This window comes from Bos javanicus, chromosome 4, assembly GCF_032452875.1.
Source record: "Bos javanicus breed banteng chromosome 4, ARS-OSU_banteng_1.0, whole genome shotgun sequence".
Lineage (NCBI taxonomy): Eukaryota > Metazoa > Chordata > Mammalia > Artiodactyla > Bovidae > Bos > Bos javanicus.
In genome coordinates this window covers 72,485,292-72,502,840 of record NC_083871.1, presented here as the reverse complement: position 1 = coordinate 72,502,840, position 17,549 = coordinate 72,485,292, and the positions used below count along the sequence as shown (strand labels likewise).

The 17,549-nt window shown below is 40.4% G+C and overlaps 1 long non-coding RNA gene across 3 annotated transcripts in view; it reads left to right on the top strand.

Moving 5' to 3' along the window:
* Positions 1-3,407: 3,407 nt before the first annotated feature.
* The window catches only part of LOC133246253 (uncharacterized), a 57,542-nt gene continuing 43,400 nt past the window's right edge, over positions 3,408-17,549 (top strand). The window contains exons 1-2 of one of the 3 annotated variants that reach the window (XR_009735981.1): positions 3,408-3,667; positions 9,667-9,916. This is a non-coding gene — a long non-coding RNA (uncharacterized LOC133246253). The remainder of the gene's footprint in view (positions 3,668-9,666; positions 9,917-17,549) is intronic. The other 2 variants (XR_009735979.1, XR_009735980.1) reach the window with 2 other exon arrangements.

Genomic DNA, 17,549 nt, shown 5'->3' with positions numbered 1-17,549 from the left:
GTATAATACAGCATATAGTCTAATTGTTGTTGTTCAATTGCTCAGTTCAGTTCAGTTCAGTCACTCAGTCATGTCCGACTCTTTGCGACCCCATGAATCACAGCATGCCAGGCCTCCCTGTCTATCACCAACTCCCGGAGTTCACTCAAACTCATGTCCATCGAGTCAGTGATGCCATCCAGCCATCTCATCCTCTCTCATCCCCTTCTCCTCCTGCCCCCAATCCCTCCCAGCATAGGGTCTTTTCCAATGAGTCAACTCTTCGCATGAGGTGGTCAAAGTATTGGAGTTTCAGCTTTAGCATCATTCCTTCCAATGAACACCCAGGACTGATCTCCTTTAGGATGGACTGGTTGGATCTCCTTGCAGTCCAAGGGACTCTCAAGAGTCTTCTCCAACACCACAGTTCAAAGGCATCAATTCTTCGGTGCTCAGCTTTCTTCACATGACCACTGGAAAAACCATAGCCTTGACTAGACGGACCTTTGTTGGCAAAGTAATATCTCTGCTTTTGAATATGCTATCTAGGTTGGTCATAGCTTTCCTTCCAAGGAGTAAGCGTCTTTTAATCTCATGGCTGCAATCACCATCTGCAGTGATTTTGGAGCCCCCAGAAACAAAGTCTGACACTGTTTCCACTGTTTCCCCATCTATTTCCCATGAAGTAATGGGACCGGATGCCATGATCTTCGTTTTCTGAATGTTGAGCATTAAGCCGACTTTTTCACTCTCCACTCTCACTTTCATCAAGAGGCTTTTGAGTTCCTCTTCACTTTCTGCCATAGGTTGGTGTCATCTGCATATCTGAGGTTATTGATATTTCTCCCGGCAATCTTGATTCCAGGTTGTGCTTCTTCCAGCCCAGCATTTCTCATGATGTACTCTGCATTTAAGTTAAATAAGCAGGGTGACAATATACAGTCATGTCCAACTCTTTGCGACCTCATGGACTGCAGCATGCCAGGCTTCCCCATCCTTTACCATCTCCCGGAGCTTGCTCAAACTCATGTCCATTGAGTCAGTGATGCCATCCAACCATCTTGTCATCTGTCATCCCCTTCTGCTCCTGCCTTCAATCTTTCCAAGTTTTCAGGATCTTTTTCTAATGAGTCAACTCTTTGCATCGGGTGGCCAAAGTATTGGAGCTTCAGCATCAGTTCTTCCAATGAATATTCAGGATTGATTTAAGATTGACTGGTTTGACCTCCTTGCAGTCTAGGAGACTCTCAAGAGTCTTCTCCAACACCACAGTTCAAAAGTATCATTTTTCAGCACTCAGCCTTCTTTATGGTCCAATTCTTGTATCCATACATGACTACTGGAAAAGCCATAGCTTTGCCTAGACAGAACTTTGTTGACTAAGTAATGTCTCTGCTTTTTAATATGCTCTCTAGGTTTGTCATAGCTTTTCTTGCAAGGAGCAAGTGTCTAATGCATTAAAACAGAACTATATATTTCCATGTGTATATATGTATGTGCATGTGTACCAAGTCACTTCAGTCGTTTCTGACTCTTTGCTACCCTATGGACTGTAGCCAGCCAGGCTCCTCTGTCCTTGGGATTCTCCAACAAAGAACACTGGAGTGGATTGCCATGCCCTCCTCCAGGGAATCTTCCCAATTCAGGGATCCAGCCTGTGTCTCTTATGTTTCCTGCATTGGCAGGCAGGAAACTAGCACTACCCGGGAAGCCCATATATGTATCTCTCTCTCTCTCTCTCTTTCTCTCTCTCTCTCTATATATAATATGTGTGTGTGTGTGTGTGTGTGTGTATGTGTATGTGTGTGTGATTGCTGCTAAGTCACTTCAGTTGTGTCTGCCTCTGTGTGACCCCATAGACATCAGCCCACCAGGCTCCCCCATCCATTTCTGACCATGGACTAAGGGATTAGAATCAAAGATGAATGAGATATTCACCATTTAGAAGGCAACTGGAGGTTCTCTGAGGAGACAGGTGTGCAAACATCTCCTTGTACAAGGCAGGATCATATGTGGGTTGTGAAGGAGATAGAAGCTCTGTGCTGTGGACCCAGAAGGAGGAGCAGTGAGGTTCCTGGGTGAAATTTCAGGAAGACTAGAGTATAGAAGCTCTACGCAGTTATATCATTACTACTCACTACCCTGCTCAACTCTGTTTTGTTTCAATTTAGTATTTAGGAGACCAAAAGATTCTGACAAAAACTGGGCTCCTTCTAAGTAATTTTTCAACTTTTTATTATAACAGATTTCAAACATAGAGAACTTTAAAGAATGCTATAGTATTTACAAGAGACCTTGCATGCAGATTCTACAGCTGCTAAGTAATATTTTACCATATTTGTTTTATATATTTTTTTAAATACCATTTGAATGTAATTTTTAAACATTGTAACACTTCAACCCTACCTAATTTTGCATACTTCTCCTAAGAATGAGGACTGTTCACAATTATCTTACCTTAGGAAGTTAACAATATTTAATGTCATTTAATTTATAGTTCATACTCAAGTCATTGCTGTTGTTTCAAATTTACACCTATAAAAGAACCTATAGCTTTTTTTTTTGACCAAGGTTTGGTGGCTAAATTCAAACATGACATTTAGTTTATAGGTCTTATTAGTTTTTCTTTGACGAGTTCAGCTTGATTGTCTCATAGAGTCTTAATTTTACTGTTTCCTCATGAACATTTAATTTGTTCTCTAGTCCTGGTTATTTCCTGCAAGATGGCAATAAGTTTAGAGGCTTAACTAATAGATTCAGATTAAAAACATTTTATTAGAATATTTAATATGGAGATGATGTATATATATTTTATTGTATCAGTTTTTCTAAAGTTTTTTGTTTTGAAGAAAAATAGGAATATATATTGAGTGCCTGAAACCACAGAGATAATTTGTGGTGTTGACTCATTTTAGTACAGAAAATTACCAAATGGGAAGCCAGTGTCTATTGTTACACTCTCAAGTTTAGAAAGCAAGATAGTCACTGATGGAACACCAATAGATGTGTATGTCATTGTTTTGGTGGGTTTTGTTTGTTTGTTTTGTTTTTTATACTCGGACAACCTGCATAAAATGTAACTGGATTCATACTGGGCCACAGAGCAATTGACAGATTTCAAAGTGGGCTGGAAACCAACAAAAAATTAGAGTGAACAGGGCAGCCTCTCGAGCCCTCCAGTCAGAAAATGAGAAGAAAGGACCAGAAAAAAATTAGGAAAAAAAAGAAAAGTACCAAGAGCTAACATATAAGGCTGACTTTGGGGATTTGGTAATTTTTAAAACATTTTATTAGAATGTAGTTGATTTGCAATGTTCTGTTACTTTCTGCTGTACCGCGATGTGAGTCATACATATACATATACTTGTAATAGAGCATGGCTGTATGCAGCACTTAGCATGCGGCCCTAGCCTTGTGCCATTAACCCCACCACCACCACCAAAAAAAAAAAAAAAAAAACCCTACCGGGGGAACATTAGTGGTCCTGCTCACTCATTGGTTGGCACCACAGTGGGCCCCCTCCTCCAAACAACCGACTGTCATTGAGCTATGGTTAATGTTCCTGCTTAGCTATTGGTTAGTGCCACAGTGAGCCCCTCCCCCAAGAGAGTGGCTGTTGATGAGCTGCCATTAGTGGGGCTATTCAGCCAACATTCAGAGAAGTGTTGGTCCTTAGGTGCAGAATGAGGTAAGACGTGGCCCTCTCCCTGGGGCCCTCGATTTCACCCGGCCTCAGCCAGCAGCTGAACTGCGGGGCACAGGGAACAAGCTGGGACTGTGTCCTGCCGGGCTCTGGAGCCATGGCCAAGGCTGCCCACTGGCGGGGCCCAAGCCTTGAGGTGACGGTGAATCTCTCCCCTCTCCCTGACTCTGTGACTTAATCGCCATGGCAATCTGCATGGGATGCAATCTGCAAGACCTGGTCCCTGCTGTCCAGGCGGGCTGAGGACCTTGAGGGCCAGCTGGGTCTCCTGGGTGCCTGGCTCCCTCAGCGATGACAGCTGGGCTGTCTGGGGACCTGGCCCTGAGAGAGCTGTCAGTTGAGATCTGCCTCCTCTTAGCCAGGACCTGGACCTCAGAGGGTGACAGTAGTGTCTGAGAACCTCACCCTTTCTTGTCAGAACTGAGAATACCATTTGTTTTGTGGAGGCTTGCAGGGACATCATTACCTGCCCATGACCTGACCTCTAGGGCAAAGGATCTGATACCAAGAAGTTTGTAACAGCTAACCACGCCTCTCCCTCACCTTCCCAAGAAAAGGGCTTTGCTGAAAGCTTTCTGGGAAGTTGGGGTTTGTAAGAGTTGAGCCACCTATCTCCTTGCAGGGCCCTGTAATAAACCTTTCTCTGCTCTAAACTCACGTTTTGGTATTGTTTGGCCTTGCTGTGCAATAGGCATAGGGACTTGCATTTCGATAACATATCCACTCTTTTTTGGATTTTTTTTCCTACATAGGTCATTGCAGAGTATTGAGTAGAGAGTACCCTGTATTACGCAGTAGGTTCTTATTATCTATTTTATATATAGTACTGTGTATATGTCAATCCCAATCTCCCAATTTATTCCTCTTCCCCGCCCCCAACCCTGGTAACCTTGAAATTTTCTATATCTGTGACTCTTATTTCCATTTTGTAAAGAAGTTTGTTTGTACAATGTTTTAAGATTCTACATATAAGCAATATCATGATATTTGTCCTTCTCTGTCTGATTTATTTCACTTAGTATGACAATCTCTAGGGCCATCCATGTTGCTGCAAATAGCATTATTTCACTCTTTTTTATAGCTGACTAATATTTCATTGTATATATGTACCACATATTCTTTATCCATGTATTTGTCCATGGGTATTTAGGTTGCTTCCAGGTCCTGGCTATTGTAAACAGTGCTGTAATGAACTTTGGGGTGCATGTATTTTTTCAAATTATGGTTTTCTCTGGGTATATGACCAGGAGTGGGATTGCTGAGTCAAATGGTAGCTCTGTTTTCAGTTTTTAAAGAAACCTCCACACTGTTCTCCATGGCAGTGTACTAATTTACATTCCAACCAACAGTGTAGAAGACTTGAAAAGTAAGGAAACTTTCCTCCACTATATTTTTTTTAGTAGAAAAGATAATCAATGATATTTATTTGTGACCCTTACTCAGTATTTACAAATCCTCAACTTTGAGGTAGGTTAAATATTAATACTGTGTTTTATAAACTAAAACTCAGCCAGAGATCATATCACTTTTAGAAAAACACAGCAGGGGTCATATCATGGTCAAGAAAACATAGTTTCTTTCAGATTAATCTTCTCATGTGTAAATTTAATGGTGACAGCTTACAAATATTCATAAAAAATATTAGCTATTACAGGATTTCTACTCTGGAATATTTTAAAATTCTTAAATCCACCCTACAATGATTATACATACTGCAGAATAACCTACTTACTCTCATTACAAATCTATCTGTATATAACTGATCCTTATAATAACAAATTAGCATGTTACTGATTTTGTTGTTTTCTGCCTTTTGGGGTGATTGAAGCAGGAAGACAACCCGCAAATGTTTCTCAGAGCACTAGGCAGCCTTTAAGTGCAGGGGCTATGCTCAAGGCACCATCTATGGTGATTTGGGGTCATAGGAAAGCATATATACAAATGATCCAAGATCCAGAAAAGATACCTGGATCCAAAAGAGGGGAGACTCTGGGCAGGTCAGGGATGAAGAGAAAATATACTGTCATCTCAGGCTTAGGATCCTCATTGTCATGCTACAGTAACACAACAACGTGTGGGGAAGGACTCCTAAAAGAGCAGCAAATTTGTCCCAGTGGTCTATAATTAAGGTTCTTGCCAACCAGATAAACCACAAGAAAAAATTAAATTCATATTTTATTGAAGTCACATCAATAGAAGCAAAAATTTAAATATTTAATAAGAATATATTCCATCTATCATGTAAATTACTCTAATTATCATAAGCATAATTCACTTAGCTCATTATAATTACTTAAAATTTAGCTCATCTTGACTTAGGTTCCGGGGCCAGTCTTCTCAAGTATTTGTTTAATTATAAAGTTCCTTTAAAAAAATGTCAAATATTAATAATAATGTAAAATTGAGTGGTTAATTAACATCTGAGAAATTATAAGGAAAATATCATTATTGTGTTATAAAATGCAGCATTCAGCAGCACAAATTTCAAGAGTAAGGATATAGACACCTGTATTTCTAAATAGACTGAATAGCACAGCCCAACATGGTTTGAGTCAAAGAATCAAGAAAAAGAGGAAGGAGGGGTCATAGGCAAAGTGTTTTAGTGTTCCCTTAAATGACTGAGCAAGGAAAAAGCTTGACATTTTAAAAGTTTATATAAATTACATGAATTGCAATTTTCATAAAAATCAAAATGAAATGTTCTACAAGGACAAAAGATATGCCTATGCAACATATCATATTTGCACAAGGTCACACTGAATGTCATGGATATTAGTAACAACCAAAAAGGCTTAAGTCTATGGGAGACTAAGCGAATATTTCACTTTGGTATTCTATAAGCCCAAGTACATCATGTGAAATGCTGGGCTGGATGAAGCACAAGCTGGAATCAAGATTTCCAGGAGAAATATCAATAACCTCAGATATTCAGATGACACCACCCTTATGGAAGAAAGCAAAGAACTAAAGAGACTCTTGATGAAAGTGAAAAAGTTGGCTTAAAACTCACCCTTCAGAAAACTAAGATCATGACATCCGGTCCCATCACTGCATGGCAAATAGATGGGGAAACAATGGAAACAGTGACAGATTTTATTTTGGGGGGCTCCAAAATCACTGCAGATGGTGACTGCAGCCATGAAATTAAAAGATGCTTGCTCCTTGGAAGAAAAGTTATGACCAACCTAGACAGCATATTAAAAAGCAGAGACATTACTTTGCTGACATAGATCCCTCTAGTCAAAGCTATGGTTTTTCCATTAGTCATGTATGGATGTGAGAGTTTGACTATAAAGAAAGCTGAGTGCAGAAGAATTGATGCTTTTGAACTGTGGTGTTGGATAAGACTCTTGAGAGTCCCTTGGACTGCGAGGAGATCCAACCTGTCCATCCTAAAGAAAATCAGTTGTGAATATTCATTAGAAGGCCTGATGCTGAAGCTGAAACTCCAGTACTTTGGCCACCTGATGGGAAGAACTGACTCATTGGAAAAGACCCTGATACTTAGAAAGGTTGAAGGTGGGAGGAGAAGGGGCCAACAGAGAATGAGATGGTTGGATGGCATCACCAACTTGATGGACATGAGTTTGAGCAAGCTCTGGGAGTTAGTGATGGACCAGGAGGCCTGGCGTGCTGTAGTCCATGGGGTTGCAGGGAGTTGGGCATGACTGAGCGACTGAACTGAACTGATGCAAGAACATAAAACAAGTTACCTAAGAAGAAAACAATTTCAGATTGTTCTTAGATTTTTGGCCACCCAGAACATGAAAAAAATTGGAAGAATGCCTATGACAGTGCTTCTTAACATTGTCTTCTTATCATTGAATTCTTATCCAGAATCACTTTGGAGCTTTATAAAAATTACAGATGAGTAATATTCATCATAGACTGATGAAATATGGAGGTAGGATTACATAGCCAGTGTTGAGATCTGTTCCTCTACAGAATTTGTCAGGAAAAGAAAAAGATTGTGACACAAAAAGTCTAAGCCCATCTACATTTGTGTGTGGAAGCAATGGAACAGAATTTACATAATCTTTAAGATTTTTAGAAAATGATCTATGTAAGTACTCTTCCTGAAAATACATCTTTGCATGCATCTATTAATTCAATGAGAGATGAATCCATATTAAATTGTGAAGGGTACTTGGTACCTTCACAAAAAGATGTATGGAGAGCACCGAAACTTGTAACATATGCAGAAATAGGTGTTATAACTGGTCTGAATACGGTTGCAAGGTTGAATGTATGATTTTAAATATTCATAAAAGATTATGTTAATAATGATGATGGGGTTTGAAACCCCAGATTAATTAATTAATAAAAGCCTAGAAGTTGCAAAGGACACAGAAAAAGAGAAAGGATGCAGTTCTTTGCCTTCCATAGTAGGAAACAGAAAGTTGTTTGATTCTTGATCTTTGATATCTAGATAACTACAGGCTTAGAAGTACTTTTGAAAAGTGTAAAATAAATCACTAATAGAATTTAAATCAGTCTATATTATGTCAGTGCAGAAAACCAAAATCAAAGTGGGTATAGGAAAGAATGGGATGGAAGGAATTGAAGACAAGTAGTAGTAGAAGTGTTAGTCGCTCAGTCATGTCCGACTCTTTGCCACCCCATGGACTGTAGCCCACCAGATTCCTTTGTCCCTGGAATTCTCCAGGCAAGAATACTGGAGTGGATTGCCATTTCCTTCTCCAGGGGATTTTCCTAACCCAGGGATCAAACTCCAGTCTCCTGTACTGCAGGCAGATTCTTTACCTTCTGAACCACCAGGGAAGCCCAAGACAAGTACAGACAGCTTTTTAAAGGATTTTTACTGTGAAAAAAATTTAGCAGAAAATCAGGGCAATAGCTGGAGGAGGATATAGAGTCAAGGGAAAATTTTTCTTTTTTTTTTTGTTAAAATTGGGCACCAGGGGGCATGTTTGTATGTCTACAGGAAAGATGCAATAAGAAGAAACTGATGGTGTGAAAGAGAAAGAAAACAATGGCTGGAGTGACATTCTTGGGGAGATGAGAAGTGATAGAGGCAGAGATTGCCTTATGTGGGAGCTAGACAGTTTTTCCATTGTTACAGGAGGAAAGTTAGAACTCGTAACTATATCAAGTATTTGCTTTGTGCCCTTGGGCTAAATTCTAAATTCTAGCTCTAAATTGAAAAAAGTAATACCTCATTGGGTAGGGGTTGTGAGAATTAAATGAGTTCATGTGTATAAATTGTTTGGAGCAGTGGTTGGCAAATAGCAAGTAATCAATAAAAGTTAGATATTATTATTTCCTCTTAAAAAATACATGCAGATGAAAAAAGCTCTGTAGATAGTGGTGATGTTGGCACAACAATGTGAACGTACTTATGCCACTGAACTTGTACTTTAGTTTTCAGTTGGTTCAGAAGCCTAGACTTGTGGAAGGATATTGAAGAGGGCTTTCTTTTGTATGTGACAAGAGTCTTTTGAACTATTTTCTCTTCCCCTTTGCTGTCATTTCAAACTTTGAGACTGATTTAACACAAGGGCCTCATTAATCGTTATGCTTTCCTTCAGAGGTGGGCGACCTGCAATACAACCTCTAGTTTGCAGAAAGGTAGAATCAGAGGTGACACCTTCTAGTCAGTACTAGGACGTCTATAATGGTTAGAACAATGGCTCTGGGAATGGGTCTTCTGCTGCTGCTGCTGCTAAGTCACTTCAGTCGTGTCCGATTCTGTGCAACCCCATTGACAGCAGTCCACCAGGCTCCCCCGTCCCTGGGATTCTCCAGGCAAGAACACTGGACTGGGTTGCCATTTCCTTCTCCAATGCATGAAAGTGAAAAGTGAAAGTGAAGTCGCTCAGTCGTGTCCGACTCTTCGCGACCCCAGGGACTGCAGCCTACCAGGCTTCTCTGTCTATGGGATTTTCCAGGCAAGAGTACTGGAGTGGGGTGCCATCGGTGCCCACAAATCGAATGTTGGATGATTTGTTCTTATTTCTTCTCAGGAATTGAAGTTAATCTTGGTCCGTTAACAATTTTCAGCGCACTACAACTCAACTGCCCTGACTTGTATGTACTTATAAGGATTGGTGTCCTAAAGTGTTCTAAAAGGAAGCAGCTGCTTGCAAAATGAATTAAAGAAATTTTACAGGAATAATGATCTAACAGAGGATGGAAGAAGTCACTAGAATTAAGAAACTATCCAGTTACCAGCAGTCATGCCGCTCATTATCAGCCAACCTGGATTTAGCCAGGGTAAGAGTTTTTCCAAGTACATTCCATAAAGCTGAAGTTGTATTCAAGTAAATGATTCTGGTGCATGATATGGAAGTTGCTCAGTCCTGTCTGACTCTTTGTGACTCCACGGACTGTAGCCCACCAGACTCCTCTGTCCATGGAGTTCTTGTCCAGGCAAGAATACTGGAGTGGGTTGCCATTCCTTTCTCAGGGGTATCTTCGCTACCTAGAGATCGAACCCTGGTGTTCTGCATTGCAAGCAGATTCTTTACCATTTGAGCCACCAGGGAAGCCTAATGATGGACTAAGTTAAACTGGTGTCTAGTCAGGCTACTATCACAAAATACCAGAGACTGGGTGACTTGTAAACAGACACTTACAAACAGCAAACATTTATTTCTTACAATTCCAAAGGCTGGATGTCCACATTCAGGGTGCCAGCATGGTCAGGTGAGGGCTGTCTTCTGGATTGTGGACTTCTGGTTGTGTCCTCACATGGAAGAAAGGGAAAGGGAGCTCTGTGGGGGGTCTCTTTTGAAAGAACATTAATCCCATTCATGAGTTAACACCTCCCAAAGTCTCACCTCCTAATTCCGTTATATTGGGCATTAAGATTTCAACATATGAAGTTTAGGGGAACACAAAGATATTCAGACAATAGTACTGGGTATGGAGAGGGTAGAGGATGCTAGGATATAGAAATTAAGAATAATACATGGTCCAGAGGAATTGAAACATTATTGGAACTGTGTTATGTCGTGACTAGGAAAGGTAGGGGGTGATGGTCAGAGAAGGGGATTGTTGAGACTTAGATAATGGAGAGGATTCTGTTACTGGATTGCCAAGGCCCAGGCAATGACCTTGGTGGTGGATGACTAAAGTGGGGGAGAAGAAAGGTCACTGAGGTGATGAAGTGGTAAAGCACTAGGTGTTAAAACATCATTCATGTGGATATATACACAATGGAGTATTACTCAGCCATTAAAAAGAATACATTTGAATCAGTTCTAATGAGGTGGATGAAACTGGAGCCTATTATACAGAGTGAAGTAAGCCAGAAAGAAAAACACCAATACAGTATACTAACGCATATATATGGAATTTAGAAAGATGGTAACAATAACCCTGTATATGAGACAGCAAAAGAGACACTGATGTATAGAACAGTCTTTTGGACTCTGTGGGAGAGGGAGAGTGTGGGATGATTTGGGAGAATGGCACTGAAACATGTATAATATCATATATGAAACGAGTTACCAGTCCAGGTTCGATGCACAATACTGGATGCTTAGGGCTGGTGCACTGGGACGATCCAGAAGGATGGTATGGGGAGGGAGGAGGGAGGAAGGTTCAGGATGGGGAACACATGTATACCTGTGGCAGATTCATGTTGATATATGGCAAAACCAATACAATATTGTAAAGTTAAAAAATAAAATAAAATAAAATGAATTGCAGTAAGACTGTGTCAGAGGGAGTGACAGAGAGCTAGGAACTAGAATCTTAAAGACGGAGAAAGAATGACCTAGAAGTTGTAGCCAATTGTGTTAAAGAGGGGGTTGAAAGTAATAGTCTGCTGAGAAAAGATCAACAGATGTTTTGTTTTTATTTTCATTTTAGGGAAGAGGGAGGAGACTTGCTATATCCAGGCAGCAATAGGATAAAAGAGAACTCCACCCTATGTCCATGCCCAGCGTGGAGGGCCGGGGAGCTAGAAAGCAGCCACCGCTTGAGAGGGCTGCAGAGGAAGCAGATCTTCAGTGGGGAGCCAGTTTCAGTAGAGCAAGCGGTGAAGGAAATGTTGGGACTTTGATGAAGACTGAACATGGGTGAAAGGTCAGTGCAGGCGAAAAATTTCAGGAGTTGGAGAGGGCTTGGAGATGGGGTCAGAACAGGGAGGTTGAGAGCCATATGGGACATGAGAGTTCAGAGCTTGCGGAATGACTTGGGTGTCCTGGCTGGACTTTGTGGCACCTGATGCATTCAGGCAAAGAGGGCATCATTGCCAGTCAGGGTTGTGCATTTGTGAGCATGGTCTTACCTGAAGCTTTGAGATTTTTAACAATTTAGTGTTTTTCTCATGCTCTTTCCTCTTTCTAATCTACCTGTCATAGCCTTCTACTCTTGGCCAGTTCCTGTTATCTTCAGCTGCAGGAAGTCTACTGACCTCTTCAGTGCTCCTATAACCCCTTGTAAATAACTCTATTAAAATTTCTACTACTTTAATTGCTATTTTTTATTTATATGTCTTCACAAACAGACTGCATATTTCCTGGGGTCAGGACCAGTCATATTTGTCTTTATGTCCTCTCTACCTAGCACACTGTGTAGAACATGGTATGTGAAAAAAAATACTCGTTTGTTGAACTGCACTCTTATCTGAGACAAGAGATAGGCTTAGAGAGGAAAAAGGAAGAAGAATGGAGAGAGCATGAGGTGCACAGGTGATGAGGAAAAAGATGAAAATAAATGAGGAACCGTGGGCCAGATGATGAATCACTTTAATATTATCACTGAACCAGGAGACAAGGCTATCTGTTTAGAACCTAAAAGTGGGTATTGGAAAACAGGAGAAATTCTGAAGTAGCCACTGTGGAGAGTTGGCTTGGGGGGTTAGAGAAAATACATAACAGGAGGACTAGATGTGTATAAGTGGCATTTTATGTTCTGAAAGAGGAGCAGAGAGATTTTTGTCTGCAGATGGGGGTAGGAGTTATAAACATAGTAAGACTGATGAGATATAGTATGATCAGGGAAATCATGGAATCAAATTAAAGACTGTCAGAGCTGTTGAAAAATAGAGGTCCTTCTAATTTGATTGCCTAGATCAGGAAATTAAGGCCCTGGAGGGATGGTCCAGAGTCACATAGCTATTTGGTGGTTGGCCAGGGACTGATGATGGTGGTATGTCAGAATCTGGTTGTGAGCAATAGAAATGGACTCTGACTTGCTTAAGAAAAAAGAAATATCCTGGATGTGGGGAAATGGTAGAGTCAAAGCTGAAGAACCAGGCCCAGAAATTTGGGTACCAGGTTGCTCTGAAGATTCAAGTTGGAGGAATAAATACAGTCCTTTCAGGGTCTTGTGGGACAAATGACCCAATTATTTTCCCATCTTTGTTTGCCTCCACTCAAGATTAAAATTCTTAGGAGATAAGAGCAGATTAAGCAAGTTTTGAAGGAAAACGTAAAGTTTTCCTTTAAAACTGTGTGGTCTTACCTAGACTACATACATACTGTGTAAAAGAGGCAATTTTCCCCCCAGAATGGTGTTGTTACCAGAAGGTGAATGGATGAAGAGACAGGAAAATGACAGATATACTATCCATTACAGTGATGGTCATGTAATATACCATAGTAGCTAAGATGAAGGACTCTGGAGTCAGACTCCTTATTCTTCCTTAAGGATTTGAACAAAGTACCTAAAAACCTTCCATGCCTCAGTTTTTCCATCTGTAAAATGGCTATCATAGAATCTTACCCCATAGGGTTGCTGAGATGATTAAATGAGAATAAATGTGAATAGGGAGCCTACCAATTGAATGCTATCTAAGGGTCAGCTGTTATAGTCATTTATAAATGAGTGCATGTCCTACCCACCTTAACATGCAGTTGCCATAGTGTGCGACTTGTAGAGGCTGCTTCTTTTGCTACTGCCCTTTCCAGCTGCCTATACCCATGCAGCTTATTATCAATCGTCTTCCTCCTTCCCCTAGTCTCTCACTCCACTGTGAGCAAGCTGGTTGGTGCAGACTAAAGCTCAACCTTTGACTAACAATAATATTTTCTTCCTTCCTTCTTCCTCCCCTTCCTCTCTTCTTTCCTCCTTCCTTCCTTTCTCTCTCACTCTCCCTCTCCTCTTCCTAATCCTCCTCCTTCTTCCTTCCTTCCTTCTCCCTTCCATTTGTTAACCTAATAGCAAAGGATATCACTTATGCAACTGTCATTTACCGGTGTAATGAGAACATATATATATTTAGAGTTTGACGTTCAAGGTTTGAGTCCCAGCTCTGGCATGTGTTTATTCATTAACTTGGGGAGATTAGTTAACATTTCTGAGGTTTGGTTTCTTCAGCTGTAAAATGGGGATAATAATGTCCTCCTCACAAAGTTATTGTGAGGTTTAAATGTGGTAATGTACAAGAGAGGCATGTAAACTATAAATCAATTTACAAATAATAGGTGTCCCAATCTCAGCCATGACAGACACAGTCAGGCTGTAAACTATCTTTCCTAATGAGCTTACTTCCGCAGAAGAAGCCAGTTCTGATCAGGCATGGTAGACTGCAGACAGTTGGTGCATACATATATCCCAGGAGGCTGGTATTTTTGATGGACTCTATAGAGAAGAAATGCTTTTTTGCATTTCTTTTCCATTCCCATAGAGAAGAAATGCAAAAAAGCAAAATGGCTGTCTGGGGAGGCCTTACAAATAGCTGTGAAAAGAAGAGAAGCGAAAAGCAAAGGAGAAAAGGAAAGATATAAACATCTGAATGCAGAGTTCCAAAGAATAGCAAGAAGAGATAAGAAAGCCTTCCTCAGCGATCAGTGCAAAGAAATAGAGGAAAACAACAGAATGGGAAAGACTAGGAATCTCTTCAAGAAAATCAGAGATACCAAAGGAACATTTCATGCAAAGATGAGCTCGATAAAGGACAGAAATGGTATGGACCTACCAGAAGCAGAAGATATTAAGAAGAGATGGCAAGAATACACAGAAGAACTGTACAAAAAAGATCTTCATGACCCAGATAATCACGATGGTGTGGTCACTGACCTAGAGCCAGACATCCTGGAATGTGAAGTCAAGTGGGCCTTAGAAAGCATCACTACAAACAAAGCTAGTGGAGGTGATGGAATTCCAGTTGAGCTATTCCAAATCCTGAAAGATGATGCTGTGAAAGTGCTGCACTCAATATGCCAGCAAATTAGGAAAACTCAGCAGTGGTCACAGGACTGGAAAAAGTCCGTTTTCATTCCATTCCTAAAGAAAATCAATGCCAAAGAATGCTCAAACTACCACACAATTGCACTCATCTCACAGGTTAGTAAAGTAATGCTCAAAATTCTCCAAGCCAGGCTTCAGCAATATATATATATTTATATATATTTTGTTGTTGTTGTTGTTGTTGTTGCTATTTAGTCGCTAAGTCATGTCTGACTCTTTGTGACCCTCACGGACTGTAGCCCACCAGGCTCCTCTGTCCATGAGATTTCCCAGGCAAAAACACTGGGGTAGATTGCCATCCTTCTCCAGGGGATTTTCCTGACCCAGGGATCGAACCTGCATCTACTACTTTGGCAGATGGATTATTTACCGCTGAACCACAAGGGAAGCCCATGTATATATACACACCACATCTTATTAATCCAGTCATCTGTTGATGGGTACTTGGGTTGCTTCCATGTCTTGCCCATTGTAAGCAGTGCTTCTCTGAACATTGAGGTACATACATCTTTTCCAATTATACCCAGGAGTGGGGTTGCTGAATCATAGGATAGTTCTTTTAGTTTTTTAAGTAACCTCACATGGAGGGCTTATTAAACCACAGATTGCTGGCCCTCCTCAGAGTTTCTGGCTCAGTAGGTATGGGTTAGGGCTGAAAATCTGCATTTCTCACAAGTCCTCAGGTATTGCTGCTTCTCCTGGCCTGGGGATCACATTTTGTCTAGTGCAGTTACTGGCAAATGGTAAGTGAACAGTAAATGCTTTGGCTGCATGAATTCATGAGTGAAGGTGAGAAAGATTACTTTTATATGATACGAGGAGACTGAGGATAAAAAAAAGAGATTGCTTATCTGCCCCTTCTGCTTTCCTAGAGTGATGAGAATTAAATGAAAGCATGTACTGAAATCACTTTGAAAACTGCTCCACCTTTGGCTTGTCTTATCAATGCCTATTCCTCAGTCCTGAGGTTGTTGGGAGGTGAGTTCACTTAGTGGAGGAGCAGAGGAGACAAACCTTGAGTTTCTCTATTTGCTATCTGGGGGCAAAGATAGTAAAAACTCTGCACTTCCTTTTTCAAGGAGAGCTGCAAAACTGGTTTTCTGTTATCTTTCACAGGCACAGGTCTTTAAGTTCAGTCTAGCAGCAGCAGCAGCCTTTTTAAGAGGAAAACTGACTTCTCATATTTTTCTAGTCTAACAAAATCATTCATAAATTAATAAAACCATAAGCCAAGGAAAATAAATTAGTAGTTGTTTGGACAAACTTTAACCTATTAGCTTAAAGGCAAATTGAATTAAAAAATTGCATTCATGCAAATCAAAACCACTATGAGATACCATTTCACACCAGTCAGAATGGCTGCGATCCAAAAGTCTACAAATAATAAATGCTGGAGAGGGTGTGGAGAAAAGGGAACCCTCTTACACTGTTGGTGGGAATGCAAACTAGTACAGCCACTATGGAGAACAGTGTGGAGATTCCTTAAAAAACTGGAAATAGAACTGCCTTATGATCCAGCAATCCCACTGCTGGGCATACACACTGAGGAAACCAGAAGGGAAAGAGACACGTGTATCCCAATGTTCATCGCAGCACTGTTTATAATAGCCAGGACATGGAAACAACCTAGATGTCCATCAGCAGATGAATGGATAAGAAAGCAGTGGTACATATACACAATGGAGTATTACTCAGCCATTAAAAAGAATACATTTGAATCAGTTCTAATGAGGTGGATGAAACTGGAGCCTATTATACAGAGTGAAGTAAGCCAGAAGGACAAACACCAATACAGTATACTAATGCATATATATGGAATTTAGAAAGATGGTAACGATAACCCTGTATACGAGACAGCAAAAGAGACACTGATGTATAGAACAGGCTTATGGACTCTGTGGGAGAGGGAGAGGGTGGGGAGATTTGGGAGAATGGCATTGAAACATGTGGAATGTCATGTATGAAATGAGAAAGAAAAAAAATTTAAGAAACAAAACAAAACAAAAAAATTGCATTCAAGCAATCACATGTTCTATAAAGGTTTCCATGAAAGCTTCTGATTAATTTCATGGAACAAATATAAATATAACTTTCAAACAAGTTATTAAATATATATCAATTACTGTAACTGTAACGTTGTTGTGTTAGCGATTCATTTGCAGCACATACTCTTTTAAAAATAAAATGATTCCTGTGTTTGTACTGAGCCAGCCAATCTCTCATACATGTTTTCCAAATCACTTGAAAATTGGGGTGATTTAAAGTGGATTAGCAGCAAAGGAAGGAGCATGGAAATCTACTAATTGAATTGTGGAGGAAGAAACCATTGAAGTCATGGGTTAATTTTTAACAGTGAATTGGTGGTTAGGCTTTTGGTAGAAAAAGGGAAGAAATTAATGGGGAAAAAAAGGGATCAAAGATTCAAGAGAAAGAATATTTTGATATCCTGATCAATGCTAGGAAGGGTGAACTCAGAATCTCAAATGGAAGGAAGAGTCTTAGGATGAAGAAGGTGCTCCACTTCTTTGGAGTCATGAGGAAGTGAAGGTGAGCAAGGAGGATGGTGACAGTTTTACCTTGTAAAAGTTTAGAGACCTCATCTTAACCTCATTTGATGGTGGAGGAAACTGAAGTCCAGAGAGGTGCAGTGACCTGTCCAAGGTCATCTCACATAAGGTCAGTCCCAGCTCTGGTCCAGGTTATA